This window comes from Sarcophilus harrisii, chromosome 3 (assembly GCF_902635505.1).
Source record: "Sarcophilus harrisii chromosome 3, mSarHar1.11, whole genome shotgun sequence".
NCBI classification, from domain to species: domain Eukaryota; kingdom Metazoa; phylum Chordata; class Mammalia; order Dasyuromorphia; family Dasyuridae; genus Sarcophilus; species Sarcophilus harrisii.
In genome coordinates this window covers 450,187,937-450,207,147 of record NC_045428.1, presented here as the reverse complement: position 1 = coordinate 450,207,147, position 19,211 = coordinate 450,187,937, and the positions used below count along the sequence as shown (strand labels likewise).

The following is a 19,211-nucleotide window of genomic DNA, read 5'->3' as shown; positions in this document are numbered from 1 at the left end:
TTGCCTCTTCTTCCTCCTCCTCCTGATCCTACTGCTCCTCCTCCTTGCTTCTTGTTGTTCCACTTCTTTTTCAACTTCTACAACATGAATAGTGTGGGAATAGATTTTACATACTTACATTTTATACACAAAATGTAGCATATTGTTTGCCTTCTCAAAGGGTAGAGAAAAGGCTGGAGAAAAAAAATATTTAAAACTGAAAATGATTTTTAAAAATAAAAATATCAAGAAATCCTAAATGAAAACTTCTCAGATCAATTCAAAATGAGAGGGCAAAGTCAAAATGAAAATCATCCACTAGCATCTTATAAAAGAAATCTCACAATGAAAACTCACAGGAATATCAAAGTCAAAATCTTTGAAATGAAAGAAAAAAACTGCAAACAACAAATATACAAAATAGATTTAAGTACTAAATATGCACCAAATGGCATAGTATCTGAATTCTGAAGGGAAAAGTTAATGACATTTCAGGAAGAAATAGTAAATTTTAATACTCTAATAGTTGGGCACAACAATAGTTGAATGTGCCCAACTTTCACACCTAGGGAAGTCTGATAAAAATCTAACAAGAAAGAAGTTTACAATCTAAAAAGAACTTCACAAATATATGGCATTATAGATCTCTTGTGATTACTGAAGGGGAACTAAAAGAAATTTACATATATTCCAGCTGAGCTTGGCACTTTAAAATATTGATCATATGTTAGGTCTTAAAAACCTCACAAACAAAAGAAGAAAAGCAGAAATATTAAGCATATCCTTTACCATCCAGATTGCATCAAATTTTTATTGAATATAGGCTTTTTGAAGAAAATATTAAAATTAATTAGAGATTAAATAATTTAATCCTAGAATTGTTATGTCATAGAACAAATCATGGAAAAAAGAGAAAATTTTATCAAAGAAAATGACAACAGTAATCTGGAATACCAGAACTTAGTTTCACCCCAAGCAGTCCTTGTGGGAAAACATTTATCTTTAAATACTTTACTAATAAAAGTTAGTTATAAAAGATCAGTCACTTAGAAAACCTGTTTTAAAGAAGCAACAAATAAAAAACACCCAAACTAAGCACTAAAATATAAATTCAGAAAATGTTAAAAATCAACAAAAAGTTCTTAATAGATACAACCTGGATTTCCTTAAAAAAATAATAAAAGATGAATTTTTAATCTCTTTAAACAATTGCTTTGAGATAATTTCATTTTTCCAACTTCTTTTCACTGGGAAATGCGAATTCTAAAATAAGACACAACTTCCTAAGATTTCTACTATGTTTGGGAAATGAAAATAATATATAGTTTCCATCCTATAAGGAGTTTATATTTTTGGAATAGTCTATATCTGGGAATGGAGTAGAATGTATAGTGTACACGGCATGCAAGTAATTATTATGCTTTTACTACTCTTCTATTTAACCCAATTAAATTGCTTACAAGGATATTAGATATCAGACGCTTGAATGATCTGACAAGTTGCCAATTATTTTGGTATATGGTTTATATTTGTTTACTTTTTCTCCTACTGCTCCTAATGCTAATCCTAAACAGTAAGACACCTGGACTATTAAATTAGCTTCTTGAATAGCCTCCCTGCCTATAGCCTCTGTCCCTTCCAATTCATCTTGTATTCTATTATAAGATGAATCTTCACAAAGCAATGATCTGCATAATGTGACTCACTTAATGAAACCTTTAATGTTTCCTAGTGGCTACAGAATAAACTCTTCATATTAGAATTAAAATATTGATACAGTCTGATTCTGAAATGCCTTACTAATATTTTCTCTTATCATGCCCCATATGCCAAATCTTTATTCTTGCCAAATTGGTTTAATCACTATCCTCCAGAACAGAAGTAGCAAACAGGTGGTCCTCACACAGCCCTTCAAATGGCATGTTGCCTACAATTCTCCCTGAATGAGGCCCTGAACAAAATTAAAATATAATTAGAAAATATTTAACAAAGTAAATACAACTTCAATGAAACATAAATTACAACACATTTCAAAACTAAGTGAATATGTGACCCACAGGGATCCTTATATATGGGTTAATGAGTCCTATTTCTATTTTAATTTCATACCATAGCTCTAGAAGACAGAAAAAGGGCTGAAAAGGAGCCACCTTGTTTTTTAACAGATAAGAAATTATCACCAGAACTGTTAAATAATTTGCCCAACTTATATCCCAAGGAGATACTAAAGAAGGGAAAGGGACCCGTATGTGCCAAAATGTTTGTGGCAGCCCTGTTTGTGGTGGCTAGAAACTGGAACATGAATGGATGCCCATCAATTGGAGAATGGTTGGGTAAATTGTGGTATATGAATGTTATGGAATATTATTGTTCTGTAAGAAATGACCAGCAGGATGAATACAGAGAGGATTGGTGAGACTTACATGAACTGATGCTGAGTGAAATGAGCAGAACTAGGAGATCATTATACATGGCAACAACGATACTGTATGAAGATGTATTCTGATGGAAGTGGATTTCTTTGACAAAGAGACCTAATTCATCTTCAATTGATCAATGATGGACAGAAGCAGCTACACCCAAAGGAGAAAAAAATGAATTTAAACTGTTTGCATTCTTGTTTTTCTTCCCGGGTTATTTTTACCTTCTGAATCCAATTCTCCCTGCACAACAAGAGAACTGTTTGGTTCTCCACACATACATTGTATCTAGGATATACTACGACATATTGAACATATATAGGATTGCTTGCCATCTAGGGGAGGGGGTGGAGGGTGGGAGGGAAAATCGGGACAAAAGTGAGTGCAAGGGATAATGTTGTAAAAAATTACCCTGGCATGGGTCCTGTCAATAAAAAGTTATAAAAATAAATAAATAAATAAATAATTTGCCCAAGATCACACAAGTGGTAAATAGCAGATTGAGGATTCAAACTCAAGGTCTTTGATTGAAAATCCAATGTTCTTTCAACTTTACTTGAACATGAACTTCTTTTCCTTCTCTTGAACTTTGTTCCCAACATTATTACTGTTTTTTTGAACCTAATGAAATTCTCCTCATCCTTTAAGGCTAAGATCAGATCGTTACCTTCCTTCTAAACCTTTTTCTCATTCTATCTGGAAATGTTTTTCCACTTTTTTGAAGTCCTTTAGCACCAATTAAAGATACAATCCATGTGGTACCTATCATTTAATATCATAAATTGATAGCTGTCTTTTCATATATGCATGTTATTTCCTCAATTAGGTAACAAATTCCATAAGGAATGATATTATTATGCATCTTTTTAATGTCAATGTATCTTGCACAGAATACTAATCTTTTATATAGTTGTTATTAGAGTTGGAAGAAACCTTGGAGATTATATAATCCAATTTCTTCATTTTACTTGTGAGACAACTGAGGCTCAAAGTAATGAATTAGGTCATGCTAATCAATAGTAAATGGGAGAGTCAAACTTTAAACTATTAATGAACACAGGAAAAAATATGTGTAGATGAACCACTAGTTTAAACACAATATGGCATTTTTAATTAAAAAAACATTAGGAAGCTAGTATTGAATATCAATATAAGCAACTAAAATGATTTAATATAATTTATTCATTCCAACACATAAAGTATTGTAACACTTTTAAAGTCAATTTCTCCATGTCATCATCAAAATTCTTTTTCCATTCATTCCTAGTAACTTTTCTCAGTGTAATGGTAATAATTGTATATACTATTCTTACATGTTCCATTTTGGTTCTGCTTCCTCCCGTTCCCTACTGCATTAATTCATAGAAACTATATTTATTTGTATTCCTTGTACTTTTTAGTCTTAATTAAATTATAATACTCCATTGCATTATACTGCCACAATTTATTTAACTACTCTCCTCCTGTGCATTTAAGTTTCTTCAAGTTTTGGGAGTGAGAACAGCATTTGTATTATCGTGCTATTTTTAAAAAGTTTGAATAAACAGAACTACTTTTGTAATATTTTAAAACATTTTCAAAGTATGGCTACAACAATAAAATTATTTAGCATGTTATTTTTAAAAATAATTTTAATGAATAAGGCATTATTCTTTATAAAATGATTCTATGGATTTGGGTTTTTCATTCTTCCATCAATGGGTGAGTGTACTTGCTCTTCACAATACCACGCATAATTATAATTTAATTTTTTGTTATTTTTCCATTTTGGGAGGAGAATGGAACTCTTGGCAACTCTTTTATTAGTGGTAAAGTTGAGCATTTTTGAATGCCTATTGACCTACTGTGTTTCTTCTTTCAGAAGTTTTTTGTTCTCATCCTTTTGGAAATTTATTCATTGTGAATTGGAAATTACCACTGTGACTTAACAGTTCATTATGTATTGTAGATATTAAGTTGTTATCTTTCATTTTCACAATAATTAATTTTCCAAGTTACTATATTTTTGTTTATTTTAATTATATGTTTTTGTGGTATTGAACTATTCTTATATTTATACATTAGATATGATTTTAAAAGTCCAGAGACTATGATTGGGTTTTGGACTTTTGTCTTTTTTTTTCACTAATGGACTCCAAACACCATCACTCAGACTTTGAAAGAAACCTTGTCACCTTCCTAGGTGTTAGGTAAGAAGACTATATAGGAACTCAGAAGACTTTTAGAAGACATAATGGAATTATAAAGTTGAAACAAATAATTTCTCTTCAACCAATGCCTTGAATTGAATGTTAAGCATTTTTGCTCTTTTGCCTTTAGTCTTTCCTATTCATCTTCATGGGAGATCAAAAAGAATCTTAAAGTTGAAAAAACAGAAGGGGCACAGGACTTGAAGCTTTTAGCTCTTTGTTGAAAGTGAAGAACTTCAAATGTTTATAAAAGAGTACATTTGGAAACCAGACATAGAGCAGACATGATCAGGTCTTTCCAGGTTAACTTAATGAGAACTTGTGCCCAACTGAAACTCTCACTTTGCTGTGGCTAACAGTGATCTTAGGGACAGAGGAATAATATCTGATTATGGCCATGTGACACCAATAGGAAACAACAACTGGAAATTATATTTTTAGCAGGACCAGCCAAAGTCAGACCCAGCAGAAACTGCAGGATATTATCACTAGATGACCATTAGACTTCTAGAATTACCCATGTTCCCAGCCCTTCTTGAATTCCCTGTATTTGAACTCTCCCAAATATATTTCTTTGGTGGGAATGCTCTCTTTAATGATGGTATTTTTGTAGAAAAGTATGTTACAAGTTTAAGAGAGGGGATTCTCTATTGTTACCTTATAATTGTGATAGTAAATGTTTTTAATTTTATATAATAGCCCCCTGATGTTTTTGTTTTTATTTTTTCCCCTGTGGATATATAAAAAGTTCAATGAATTTTAAAAAGTTAATCTAAGTGAAATCAAGTAAAAGTTGCAGTCTAGACCTAGGGGCTGATATGGTCATTGCTTAAAGAATTCCCAGAGGTCCTGTTTTTAAAGACTGCTTTCAAAAGTAGTTCAATAGCTTCATCAGAAAATTAATCTCCATACTTCACATTCACAACTAATTTCTGACTAGAATGAGGATTACTACCATTTAATTGTACACTTTATTCTCCAGATTTGGATACCAATGTCTTTGGGCTATTTCAGAACATCAAAGCCACAATCAATTAACTTAAATTCAACAAGCATTTATTAAGCTCCTACTTGAAGTCCTAAAGGAAAGAAGATTAGTTGCCATTAAAGAGAGAAGGTTCTGATGGTAATTCAAAAATAAAAAAAATTTGCATAAGGGCAGCACTACTAGGAAAAGTATGTCCCTTCTCAACATATTTTCTACTCTGAAGGAGCAATCCTTCACTTTGTGTCTATATTCTTCTATGTTTGGTAACATAATTATGCAAATATAAAACACCTTACATTTTCTTAGCACTTTATGGTATCGCCAATATTATTTTATTTGGCCTTTCTCTAGCACAATTTGAGGTAGCCTGAGGGCTATTATTGTCCTTAATCTACAGCTAAGGAAAATGAGATTTCCAAGGGTTAAGTCATGTCTCCAACTCACTTTAAAGCCACTTTAAGCAAGTCTTAAAGATGATACTAAAACCCCAGATTCTGAGTCCTTAATCAACTCCTTCCTCATTACTATCAAATCTAATAAATAAAATGTATAATAGGAATGAGGCACTATTAACAAGTTCCTGAAAACAAAGGGAAGAGGAGAGAAAACAATGGGGAAAATATTTGAAAAATCTCAGCAGAAAAGTTGGAGATTGTGGGTCAAAGTCCAGCAAGACTCCAGAAGGACATTGAAGGCATAAGATGGCAGAAACCCTGTGTAGTTTAAGATAAGATCCAGAGAAAGCAGAAACCAGAGAAAGGCTGAGCCAGGAGGAGGCAGGCTACTTCTTAGAACTTCAAACAAATGTTACATAGACTCATGAGCACCCAGAAGGTAAAAGATGAGCTATGGCTTTGGGGTTTCTTCTATCCAATTGGAATCTCCCATTTTATTTCTGGAATTGTCAACACTTTATGAATTGTGTGAGCAATTGACTTTTCAAGTAGAAATGAAACAAACACATTGATGGCTGATCTCCTTTTATCACCACTAGCCTCCCTTCATTTCTCCTTCCTTACCCCAACTCTATTTTTTTGCCTATTTTTTCATTATTCTTAGTTACATTGAAAGAACTTCTGTTCCAGGAATAGTTTCAATTCCTCAGAAATCCTGTGGTTAGGAGTACCGTAGGACAATTAACTCACAGACCAAATAAGAAAAGGAAGGATGGATGGCACTCCAAAGATGGCATTATTAGCTAGGAGTAGGGATTTGCAAGATAAGTCCAACCTCTGTATTATATTTCCTTGTCTTCTCTCTCTGTCTCTGTCTCTGCTTCTCAATATCTCTGTCTCTATCTCTTTGTCTCTTTCTCACTCTCTCTGCTTCTCTCTCTCTCTCTCTCTCTCTCTCTCTCTCTCTCTCTCTCTCTCTTTCTCTTTTTCTCTCTTTTTTTTTTTTTGCTTCTCTCTCTCTCTATCTATCTATCTCATTATCTCTGTCTCTGTTTCTCTGTTTCTCACTGTCTTTTGTGTATCTTTCTCTTTCTGTCTCTCTCTGCCTCTGTCTCTCTTTGTTTCTGTTTCTCACTGTCTACATTTTTGTGTATATTTCTGTGTCTGTCTGTCTCTCTCACTTTGTGTGTCTCTGTCACACACACACACACACACACACACACACACACACATAAATTTGCATTTGTGCACATCCCAAATCTGAGAACTATTAGGCTTCCTTTTTTCAGAAAAGAAGAAGTTACTTTTTTGTGTATGTGATAGGGGAAAAAAGGTTCAAGATTCTTCCTTGCCTCACCTTGCATTTTGAATTATTATTGTTGCAATTTTGATTGTCTCACTACTAGTTAAACCCAATATCCAATATTTTAAATTCCTTTAATAATTTTAGAGTTAGAAATAGAGGGATTCCAAGTCAGTGTGGTATTTTCCAATAGAGTTAAATGATTTTAGATGCACAGATCTAGAACCAAATCATTCAAAATGTTTCCTTTCATATAAATCAATTTGGGTCAGCTCCACAAATCTGGGAGGGGAGAGAATGGAAGATCTGATTTCATTTCATATTTTTCCTTAACGTTATGATTATACCCTCTGTTCTCCTTTCTAAAGTTCAAAATTCAGCAAACTCTTATTAAGTGATCCCTAAGTGTTGCTCACTAGGGAGATACTAGGCAATATATTCTTAGTCTATTCATATCTTGGGGTTTTCTGGGAATATTGCTATTTCCCTTTGGTCCTAAATATATTTTAAGGATTGAAAACATCAATGGCTTCTTTAAGCAAGCTTGAAAGAGCAATAGAGCATATTTACAATGGTTAATGTGCAAACTTTTTCAGCACAATTGCCACTTTATCTCACAGGCCTCCATTGGGAGAGAATTTACTAATTAGAGGTCTTGTTGGGGCTGAAAATTATGACAAGAAAGTTTCATGTAGACAGAAGTAGGGGCATCAGGGCTGAAAGGCTAAAACAAATTGGAGGCTGAGGAGGGAAGTAAAGTAGGAAGATAATACCAAAAAAAAGAGATGTAGATAAAAGAGGACCAGGGAATTTGGGGTTATATGGGAGGCTATTTATTTGAGAAAAAGAACTGAAAAAAAATACAAAAGTGATGTAAAGTGATGGAGAAATAGGCTTAGAAGAAACCAAATTCAGGATAACAAAAAAAGTGAAAAAAATTTAACTTGGAATAAATAGAAGTAAAAAAAATAGGGGAAAGAAATATAACCAAAAAAAAAGGGAACTATGAGAAAGGCAAAATAGAAGGGAAAGGGTCAAAATTGATTGAAGAATTAAAATACGACCAAAGCATTGACAATTTAGTTTTATGTATCAGTTTAAAAGGGAAAAATCCAAGATAGAAATATTCCTCATCATAAAACAATTTTTTTTCTTTTCCTTGGCCCTGAATCATTTTCAAATCAGCTGATGAAGAAGTAAATAATTACTCTGTCACAATGGATCAACCCTTATTTTCACACCAGCGGAGGGTTAAGTTCCTTGTTGTTCTCTGTTAAAAAGAAGAATATGTCCATTTTTGTTGCAGGTCCCTCCTCCTGAGCTCCAATCCATGTTTAATGACTACAATCAATTATATCCCGCTTTTCTCCCCATGACATTTTGTCAATCATGATTGGGGTGGTGGGATGTTTGTTTGTTTTTCTTTTTTTGCTTTTATTATCATTATCATTATTATTTTCAATAACAAAATATCCTGGAGCTCAGCTCTTCTGTGGGAAAATCTATGCCCTATTCTGGTCTGTCAATTCCGTATTTTTATTGCTTTGGGAGGAAAAACACTGCAGAAGGTTTAGGAGCAAATAAGAGCTGAAACTATTCAAAAGAATAACTGAAGAGTGACAACAGCTTACCCTCATCTTTTCCCCCCTTTTAAGGCTAAAGTAGCTCTTTGAGGAAATGTGTTCACACTCACTATTCTGAGATACCCGAGGAGATGGTCACGAGATTATTTTGAAACAGTTTATTCCTTTCATTGCCTCCAAGTCTTGTGAGAAAAGCAAGTTGTCACCACTGATCAGAGCAGACAAGGTAGGCAACCATGGATGGACGAGGAAGCTTTGGAGCCTATTCCTTAATGGAGATAAATAGAAGAAAACTTCACTGAGAGATTTGTAGTGAGGAGACAAGTCTATAGAAGTTGAGAAGGATGTGGTTGTATGTGAAGTCCAACAGCTACCCCTATACCAAGCTCATAATAAGCTTTGAAGCTAGAAATCAGGGACTCTACTCTTAATCATGGGGGGGGGGCAGTCATTGAATCAGATTTGCAGACTTGTTAGAAATCTCAAGGATCATTTAATTAGAAAGAGGGGGGACATGGCTTGTCCCCAACTGGTTTCCTATATAGTGGATTATCTTCAGCACAACCATATCCTACCCTTATCTCCCAACACTCCCCATTTTCCTTCTTCCCTCTGCTATATAAGCTTTCAGCCTTCCATCTTTTGAGCTAGGTGGTGTTCCTTCAGCACAATTTTAACCTACATAGGCATCCAAAGCAGCAGATTGCAATGTTCCATTGGGAAAACTTTACAATCTTTCAGGAAACCCATTACCTGCCTCCCAGATCACCAGGGGAAAAGGCTGTGGAAAGGCAGCTGGTGGGCTTTGCTCTCCAGGGTACTAAGGAGAGAGCATTTCTCAGAGCTCTACTTCTAGGCATATATAGCTTGTGATCTTCATTGCAGAATTCATTGCATTATATATTTCTCTTTTCCCAAGCTTCTCTGTTTCTGTCACAAAAATCACAATCCTTCCAGTCACATTAGGCTCACAACTTCAATATAATTTTTAACTCCTCACATTTTCTCAAACCACATATTCAACTAATTGCCCAAATCTCATCATTTCTAGCTCTTTAACATCTTTCAAATATCACCCTTTATCTCCATTCATCCTACTCCTGTCCTTAACCACCTTTCACCTAGATCCTTAAAATAGTTTCCTAATTGGTTTTATCGCAGGTCTTGCCCTTGTCTAATTTATGCTTTACATAAAGTTGCCAACAATTTTCCTATTATGTAGGTCTGACTATGTTATTTCCCTGCTCAAGAAGATCCCATGGCTCCCTATTCAACTCTACTAGTATCAAATATAATAATGTTAAAAGATTATTTTAATTGTTTTAATGCAATATGTGTGAAATAATTATTAATAATATGGTCTATTATGTAATTTACAAACAAGTAAACATACATACATTGGGGGGTACAAGGTATATATATTTGTATATATCTATATTTAGCATATATTTATTTACTTCCTTATTTAAAGACGATAAGAAATCAACAATGATCTAATTAAACTCTATCATTTAAACTGATAAAACATGGAATCAGAAAATGTCAAATTGAGAAAAGACCTCAAATGCCATTTTGTCTAATTTTGTGCAAAAATTCTTTTCACAACTGGTAAAATAAATGAATGAATAGTTGAATAGGTAAATAAATAAATGCTAAAGACAAGAACAACCACAAAACCAAAAACATCCATCCTTGTCGGTAGTGGTTGTTGTTACTGCTGTTAGCCATGTCTCTCTGCAGGATGTAGACCTTGTCTTAGTCACATACCCTTGACATTGTTTCAGCTTTATACCATTGATACTATATTATGACTAGATAACTTCTGATAATAAATCTAATCCTAAATTTCTTACCTATATTTAAAAGCTACAGCAACAGAGAACTTGCTTCTCATCAAACTAGGATATTTTACTTTTAGACAATTGTAATTTTTGTGAAATTTCTTCTTTTTTCCTTTATAAGAGACCAAATCTGTTTCTTTGTCTCTATAATCCCTCGGTCTCTTTCTTGCTTTTTGGTTCCATGAATAGCAAATAATACTTCTTTCACATGATAACTTACACATATTTAACAGTAGCTGTTGTGTCCCCCATGTCTTCTCTTCTTTTCTAGGCTAAACACTTCTAAACAATCCTTGTATGGCATACTTTCAATTCCACCCAGCATCCTAGTAGACCTCCTTTGGACACAATCCAATTTTTCAATGTTCCTTTTATGATGTAACTACCAGAAGTGAACACAGTGCTATAAAGGAGGAATGACTAAGACAACTTTTCATATTTTAAACACTGTACTTTTTTAGAATGTTAATCAAGCTAAAATTGGAGTCTGGAGCCCTTTCAGCACACTGCTGACATTGGAGAGTTATGGTCTACTAGGACCACTAGGTCTTTTTGAAATTTGATGTTTTCTAACCATGTCACCTTCATACTAAATTTGTACAATAGATTTATTGAAACTGGGTGAAAACAATTACATGTGAATGTAATAAATTCTATCTTTTTATCTTCTGCACACATTTTCTGTCTGTCAAGTTCTTCTGAGATCCCAATTCTGAGATCCATCATGTTATCCTTCTGATTAATGAAGTCTGGACCTTTATGTAATTTTGAGTTCCTCATTAGGATTGGAACTAGTAAAAGTGAGGAAGGCAGAAGCATACATATAGCTATGGGATGCAGGGCAAAGTCAATAATTCCAGTATTACTAAGGAAAGATCTAGGGTGATTTACAAGGCTCTGATCCTGGACATCAGAGATATGATGGGAGATGAAATGATTTTGGTTTTGTTTCACCCCAAATAATAATTAGACCTAAGAGAACTTTTACTTAAGGGGGAGTAAGATTGTTTAATTTTTTTTTATTTTATGGTCTCTATTTTCTTTGTGACTGTGAACTTGGATAACAAAAGAGATGAAAATGAACGATTAGTTCTAGGCTTATTTTGGCCAGGTCAATCATACAAAAGAGCACTCACATTCACTTTGAAGAAAAAAAAAATATCCCCAATAATCTAAAACAACTCTAAAAGATGAAAATAGGTGAATGTAGAAGAAATAAAATATCCAAGAAACAGAGATGATTAGCTCATCAGAAAAGAAGCTCAGCAACCCATGTAGCTCTGCCTTAAAACAGCACTTGAGAGCTTCACAAAAGAGGGGCAGCAACTGTGTGACATGGCAGGTAGCTTGCTCACTGGGCAACTAAGCTAGAGGAGATATTTCAACTGAGATTTAACCTTAATGTCAGTATGGAAACCTATAGGAAAGCTTATCTTTTGCATATAAAATATTTTAACTTCTCTATTCTATTTAATTGCCTTGTGTTCTTAATGTTCTATTGAATTTGTTCTGCAATAGAAATGATTGGTGAGGACCCAGAGCTTTGAATCGAGATAGATGGAACCCAAAGAATACCTTAAACTTGGCAAGTAAAAGGTACAAAGCCATGAGGAGAACTGAGAAAAAGCTTTGGCAACACACTGAAAAAATATTCTGGAAACAAGGAAAAATACAAGGGGGTTAAAGGGTAGAGAAATACAGGTTGGTCCTCTTTGAACAAGTTTCTGTCAAATCAAGAGCAAACTGAAGCTCTTTTGTGACATTAGTGAGATACCATTGAGAGGCAGCTTACCTTCCAAGTCCAAACTAATCCAATGCTAGGAAGGAAAACACCTGCTGGTTTCAGAGAAGAGGGGGAATCGATAGTTCCTAACAAACATTTCTTCCTGATAAACTGCAAAAGCCAGCAGGTCTTCATGGAGATGAGTATCAGTTGCTCACTGGGGGAGAGGCAGTCTGAGGGCAGACATATTGTCTTTCAGATCACGACCTTCAAAGTATCCTAGCAACTCCTTAGAGCAAACACTTCAAGATCTGAGTTCAGGGACGTACAGTTTTGTCTCTTTAACACTGTCAGTCAGGACTGCCCTGGAAGCATCATTACTCAGAATTTCACCTTGCAAATAAATAGCTCTGAACTGCAGCCAGAAGCAATGGGATCTCTCAAAGACATTATCTGGAAATAGTCGGTGGACGGCACCTAAAGTCCCATTAATCATCCTCATGCTTACAGTGCTTCTTAATGGTTTTTATGGTTTATCCTTTGAACGCCAACAAAGAGTGTGATTTTTTCTGGCTTATTCTATTAAACAGAAATCAATATCTAATATAAATGTGCCGACGGTGGGATATTTGGAAAGGCCAGGAATGAATGAGTGCTCCTGTTTTCTCTTTCCTTGCCTGAAACAGGAGGCAGAGATTTGGGAGAGTAGTTAGGAGAAAGGCATTTTTAAATGAAGAATATGGAAGTGGATACATTATGTGTATTGTCCACTGGATATTTATTCATTCATTCATTTATATATACATATAGATGGATAGATAGGTTAAACAGAAAGAAAAAAAGATGGAGAACTTTAATAGATACACACACATAATATATATATATATATATATATATATATATATATATATATATATATAAATTTTCAAGTAAGATGGGGTCTAAAACTCCATAATGTCAATTCAGGAATCAAAAAAAAAAAAAGATGCCAAATTTCCTCACACCTGGCTTGGAGAAAAAACAATGACTGTTGGGTTTGTCCTAATGGGACATAGGCCAAGTAGGACGGTCTTTGATTTTTCTTTGTATCACCAGTGCTTAGCATAGCACCTGGCATACAACTGTGCTCAATAAATAAGCGCTGATTGACAGCCAAAAAGAATTATGTAATGTCTTGACTTGGAATCCTCAGACTTTGGAGAACTCTGCTAGAAGCTGGTTCAACCACCTAGTCACTTTTCAGCCTGCCAAGAAATGATGGTAGCCTTTTAAAAGTGATCTATACTCCACTAAGTGAGAAGCAACAGACACATTCTGCAGAGATGGATATGCAAAATGTAAGATAAGTCTTTATAACCTGTGGAAGATGTGTGAACAATTCAGTTTTGAAATTCATGCTCAGTATTTATGATGTCAGTCATTGACAGGAAGCAGAGCTGACCAATATAAAGCCTTTTATTGAAGGACCTAAACTTAAAAACCCAACAGTAAAAAAAAGAATAAATAAATAAAGGAAAAAAAACAACAACAGTAAAGCTTCATATGTAAAGAATTATCATTCTAATTTGGCAGCCAGAGGAAAATAAGTGAAGTACCAGTGCAATAAGGGACATGCTAATATTGCTAAAAATCTTTTGAATGCAGTCTTTTCTTTATAGGAAATCCAAAGTTTAGGGGCAGGGAAGAGGGTCCCAGAGTTACTATCAAGGCTCGTCCCATACATATAAGCATCCAACATTCATCATCATTTCAATTTTTATTTAGACAAAACAAAAGTATGTAACATGACAGTTTATAAACAAGCAAACAGCTTCTGTAGATTGAATAAATAATATGTAGAACATATATGTATTGCTGTTTTCCATATAAATATAGATTCTTTTGTGATGAATATAATGCAAATCTAAAAGTGTTACTCAATCCATTGTGTTTCTTTTTTACTTTCTCATCAAAGGATATCAATACTAACAATTATTTTCATGTGATTGTAAAAATTTTTGAGAATCCTCATATTTTAAAAAATTGGGAACCATTGTTTCAGTGCAAAGAGTTTAGGCTAAGAGCATAGTTTTCTGAATTCTACTCCAAATTTAGCCTTATGTTTAGTAAATTATGTTTAATAAATTTAGTAAATTTTGCATATTTCTACTATTTGTCCATAAAATAGTAATAATGATAAGTGTTCTACTTATATTGAAAGCTTGTTTATGGGTAGACATTTTAAAACATTATACCAAGGATTTTTACATTTCAAAGCTTTGCCTAAGACATTCCTTATTGTTTATAAGATAAAAAAAACTTACTAGTTTGTCTATAAAAATAATTTTATTAATATCTTTTATTTTTATAAAATTTACATTTTCCCTTGCATTTCTCCCATGAATGCAACCCAACATCCACCTCCTGCCCGGACAGCTATCCTTTATAACAAACAATTTAGATAAGAGAAAAGAAAAAGGGCGAAGATAAAAATGTATTTAGCAAAACTAATTAATATAGTAGAAAAAAATCTGATATTGCGTGCAATATTAAACATTCACAGATTCTTTCCATTTTTGCAAAGAGCTGTATGTATGACTGAGTGAGTTTGTGTGTATTTTAGGAGGGGATGTCTTCTCTTAATATATCTTTTTGGGGAATATTTTTTTCTTTGTAATTTCATGCTAAGTATTTTTTATTGTTTAGCGATATCCCTTTCCATTTACAGGGTTGTAATCATTTTATATTTCTCTTCTTTCATTTTACTTCACTTTGCATCTGCCCATGTAAAGCCTTTCCATTACATTCATATACTACATTGTTTGTCTTCCTGAGTCCTTCCTTCACTAACACCAATTACCCTAGCCTTAATATATAGCCCTCTCTCTGCCTCTCAACTCTACATTCCTAGAAAACTGGGCTACTTACTGTTCCTTGTTCATGGAGGCCTGAGTTCAAATTTGGTCACTTAACCATTTTAGCCTCATTTTTCTCACTTATAAAATGATCTGGAGAAAGAAATGGCAAACCCTTCCAGTATCTTGGCCAATGTGGCCCAATGGGGTCACAAAGAGATAGACACAACTAAACAAGAAACAATAAAAAAATAACACACACTGGCTATGTGACCCGGATACTTTAACCAATCTCTGAGCTTAGGAAAACTCTTTAAGACTATAAAAGTTGAAGAGAAGGTGTTGTCCTTTGGGAGTTACCTAGACCAAAAAAATTACAAGTATAAAGGTATAGTACTGATCTTTATCCCCTATTTTGTATTTATATGTTTTGTAACTACTTGTTATTTGTAGATGCTGTTCCTTAGATAGAATATTAACCCCTTGAAGCAAGAGGATGTTTGCTTCTTGTCTGAGTAGCATGCCAACTGAACAAAGAGTATATTACACGGTAGGTGTTTAGAAAGTGCTTATTGAGTGAAGTGAAGGAGAACATCGTACATAATAATAGCAATATTGTAAGATGATCAACTGTGAATGACTTATTCACAGCAATATAATAATGCAAGACAATTCCAAAAGACTCACGCTGAAAAAATGCTATCTACTTCAGAGAAAGTACTAGTGGAATCTGAATGCAGATCAAAGCATACTATTTTTCATTTGCTTTGTTTTTTCTTTCTTTTGGGGGGGGGGTAGATCTGTTTTCTTTCACAACCTGAGCAATATGGAAATACATTTAGCATGATTTTATGTGTATAACATATCAAATTGTTTACTGTCTCTAAGATGGGGAAGGTGAGGAAAATGAGATTTGGAACTCAAATTTTTAAAAAAGAATGTTAAAAACAGTCTTTACAAGTAATTGGTGAAAATAAAACATTATTTTAAAAAGTGCTTCTCATTAATCATCAAGTGATTGTCAGCAATATAAAATTTCTATACATTAATTTTTCTGAGATTCTCAGTGTGGAGAAGGTAGCAGTACCTTCTTCCCCAACAAATTCAGAGACTTATTTGCACTCTTACTTACATTAGCATACTCCACCACTAATCTCATGCTAATCTTACAATTTTTTTGAAGAATTAAAAATTTCCTCCTCTTTCCAAAAGGCTTTGTGACTCCTGCCCCTGTGTATTTGCATCTTCTAAGATCAATTTATGGATTCATTCTTTGGATTATATCTTTACAGTACAGATTGTAAACCATTCCTGCCTTTTTGTCCTGTGGGGTTTAGGGCAAACTGACCATAGATGATTTGCTCAATGTGCCAAAAGGTCATTCTTCTTTGACATAGAAAAAATTAGATAAAATCAAAGGCAAGTGATTATAGCTGAGGAAATAGAATTGCTCTGTGGTTACTGTACTTAATAAAAAACAATGTCATACATGTGGCAAGAGAATAAATGGATATTTATTAGAATAAATGGACAGGCTAAGGATCGTACTAGTTGTTGTAGAAGGTTAAATTAAGCAAAGAATGACCTTTTGGCACATTTACACTTTGTGTAAAATTTACGTTTCCCACTAAGAGGATCTGGACTGCTGAATGGTACAGAGGATAGTGCATAGGTTTTGGAGTCTGGAAGATGAATATCTTTGTGATTTCAAATCTAGCCTTAGATACTTACCAGCTATGTGACCCTGAGCAAGTCACTTAACCCTCAATTTTTTGTTTGCCTCAATTTCTTCATCTGTAAAATGAGCTAGAAAAGAAAATGGCAAATCACTCCAGTATCTTTGCCAAGAAAACCCCAAATATGAGTCATGAAGAATTGGATGCTACTGAAAAGTGATGACAACAACAACAACAACAAAAAATCCTTGATATCTGGTCTTTCTGATTCCAAGGCTGACTCTCTATCCATTCTGTCTGATGACCTCTCTACAGCAGTTATCATCAGAGAGAAAGCTATGGAGATTTGCTAGAGTCATATTTTCAGATCACTCTCTTCATATGCTTCAGTACTAGGAACTGTACATAAACAAGATTAAAAAAAGTTAAGGACTCTGCCTTCTGGGAGTTAGCAGTCAAACCAGGCCAGGATGAATGAGTCAAAAAGCTATTTGTGGCATTCTCTATTTTATAGTGGTTCAGAAAGCAGCATAAAATAAAAACAGAAAAGACAGAAGTACCTCTATATGTTTTACAAATCTTTTACATGAAAAGCTACTTTATACCTTAAATTCCACAAACCAAAAAAAGTAGATATAAGAGAGAAGTCAGGCTTTAGAAGTAATGAAAGGAAGACTATAAAGGAAATTTCATTTTGTCAGAATTATAGAAAGAATGATGCAGGGACAAGGAGTTTGCACCATGATGAGTAAGAACAAGCTATGGTGTTGGAATTCACAGGACACCATTAATTTTTTTTTTGACCGAGCAGTCATTTGTAAATGACTCCCAAATTATATGTTCTCAGGCAGGAAATAATAAAAGGAATTAAGTAAAAGTGATATGAGATTAAACTATTACTTTCCTTCCACTAATTTTTCAATAGCAATTGGAGCTTTTTGCTTCAATAACAACTTTTCTACCATCATGATGATGATGACAATGATGATATTGACTATGACAATGATGATGATAATAAATTTTTTCAACTTTTTTGGCAAGTTCAATGTTTAAAAATTTCTTTCAAATCTGGACAAAGTGAAACTACAAGAGTTAACTACACTTCTCTCTTTTCTTCACTTTGTTGTATATTTACTGAACTTCCAGATATAGGGGCCGCTAAATGGCATAGTGAATGGACTTCCTGGAGTCAGGAAAATCTGAGTTTAAATCAGGCTTCATACATTTCCTAGCTGTTGTGACCTACTCATTCAATTCTGTTTGTCTTAATTTCCTCATTCTAAAAATAAGAATAATGATAATACCTATTTGCTGGGGTTGTTGTGAGGATCAAATGAGATAACAGTAGTAAGGCATTTAGTACAGTGCCAAGCACATAGAAAGTACTATATAAAGTTATTATTATTATGATTTTATCTAATATAATATATTATTATATAATGTCATTATATTATTATATTTTGGCTATTCATTATTATTGTATTATATTGTTATGTTATGTTATATTAAATTATATATCATGACTATTATTTTCTAAATTGTCTTTACTTTTAACCATTTCTCTCTAGCTGACAAACTTTTCTTCAATGGCATCTTATTTTTAAAAGGCTAAAATGCAGATTCTATAGTATGATACTTAAAGTTGTAACTCTGTTCACCTTTGCTATTTTATTTCATATAAAGTTTCTTGACAAAGTCTTTATGCCAGATAAACCGGACTATTAACTGTTCATTTAACTCTGCACTTTTATCTTCTGCTTCATTGCACTGGCTCAAGCTTTCCCCAGGGCCTGGAATGCACTCTTTTGTCCACCTCTCAAAATCTTTGTCTTCTTATAAGATTTAACTTAAGTGCTTCCATTGTAATGAGACCTCCTTCCCTGATCCCTGCCCTCAGTGCTACCTTTTTTGATTGTGTGTCTGCACTATGTCCTCCCAATAAAAAGTAAGTTGTACAATTGGTGCTTTCTCTTTCAGTTTATCTTATATGATTTTGTGTTGACTTTATATTTTGCCAGTAAAAAGGAATTTCCTCAAGTGTAGAGACGTTTTCCTTTTTCTCTTTTTATTCTTAGTACCTTGCATATATAGTATACATATAGAAATCATTAATGCTCATTGAATTGAACTGAAGAAACATAATCCTATTTCTCTCCTATTATTCTTCATTCACTATAACCTCTAATCCAGGGATTCTTAATAGTCTATGTACTTATGTGTGTGCACACATGCCTGCAATGAAATCCTCTGGTGAAGCTGCAGGTTCTTACTCAGAATGTT

At 33.7% G+C, this 19,211-nt stretch overlaps 1 protein-coding gene across 3 annotated transcripts in view; it reads right to left on the bottom strand.

Annotated features, from left to right (window-relative positions):
- OPCML (opioid binding protein/cell adhesion molecule like) overlaps positions 1 to 19,211 on the bottom strand; it is a 1,459,533-nt gene that overhangs the window by 614,218 nt on the left and 826,104 nt on the right. The gene's annotated exons all lie outside the window — the stretch shown is intronic.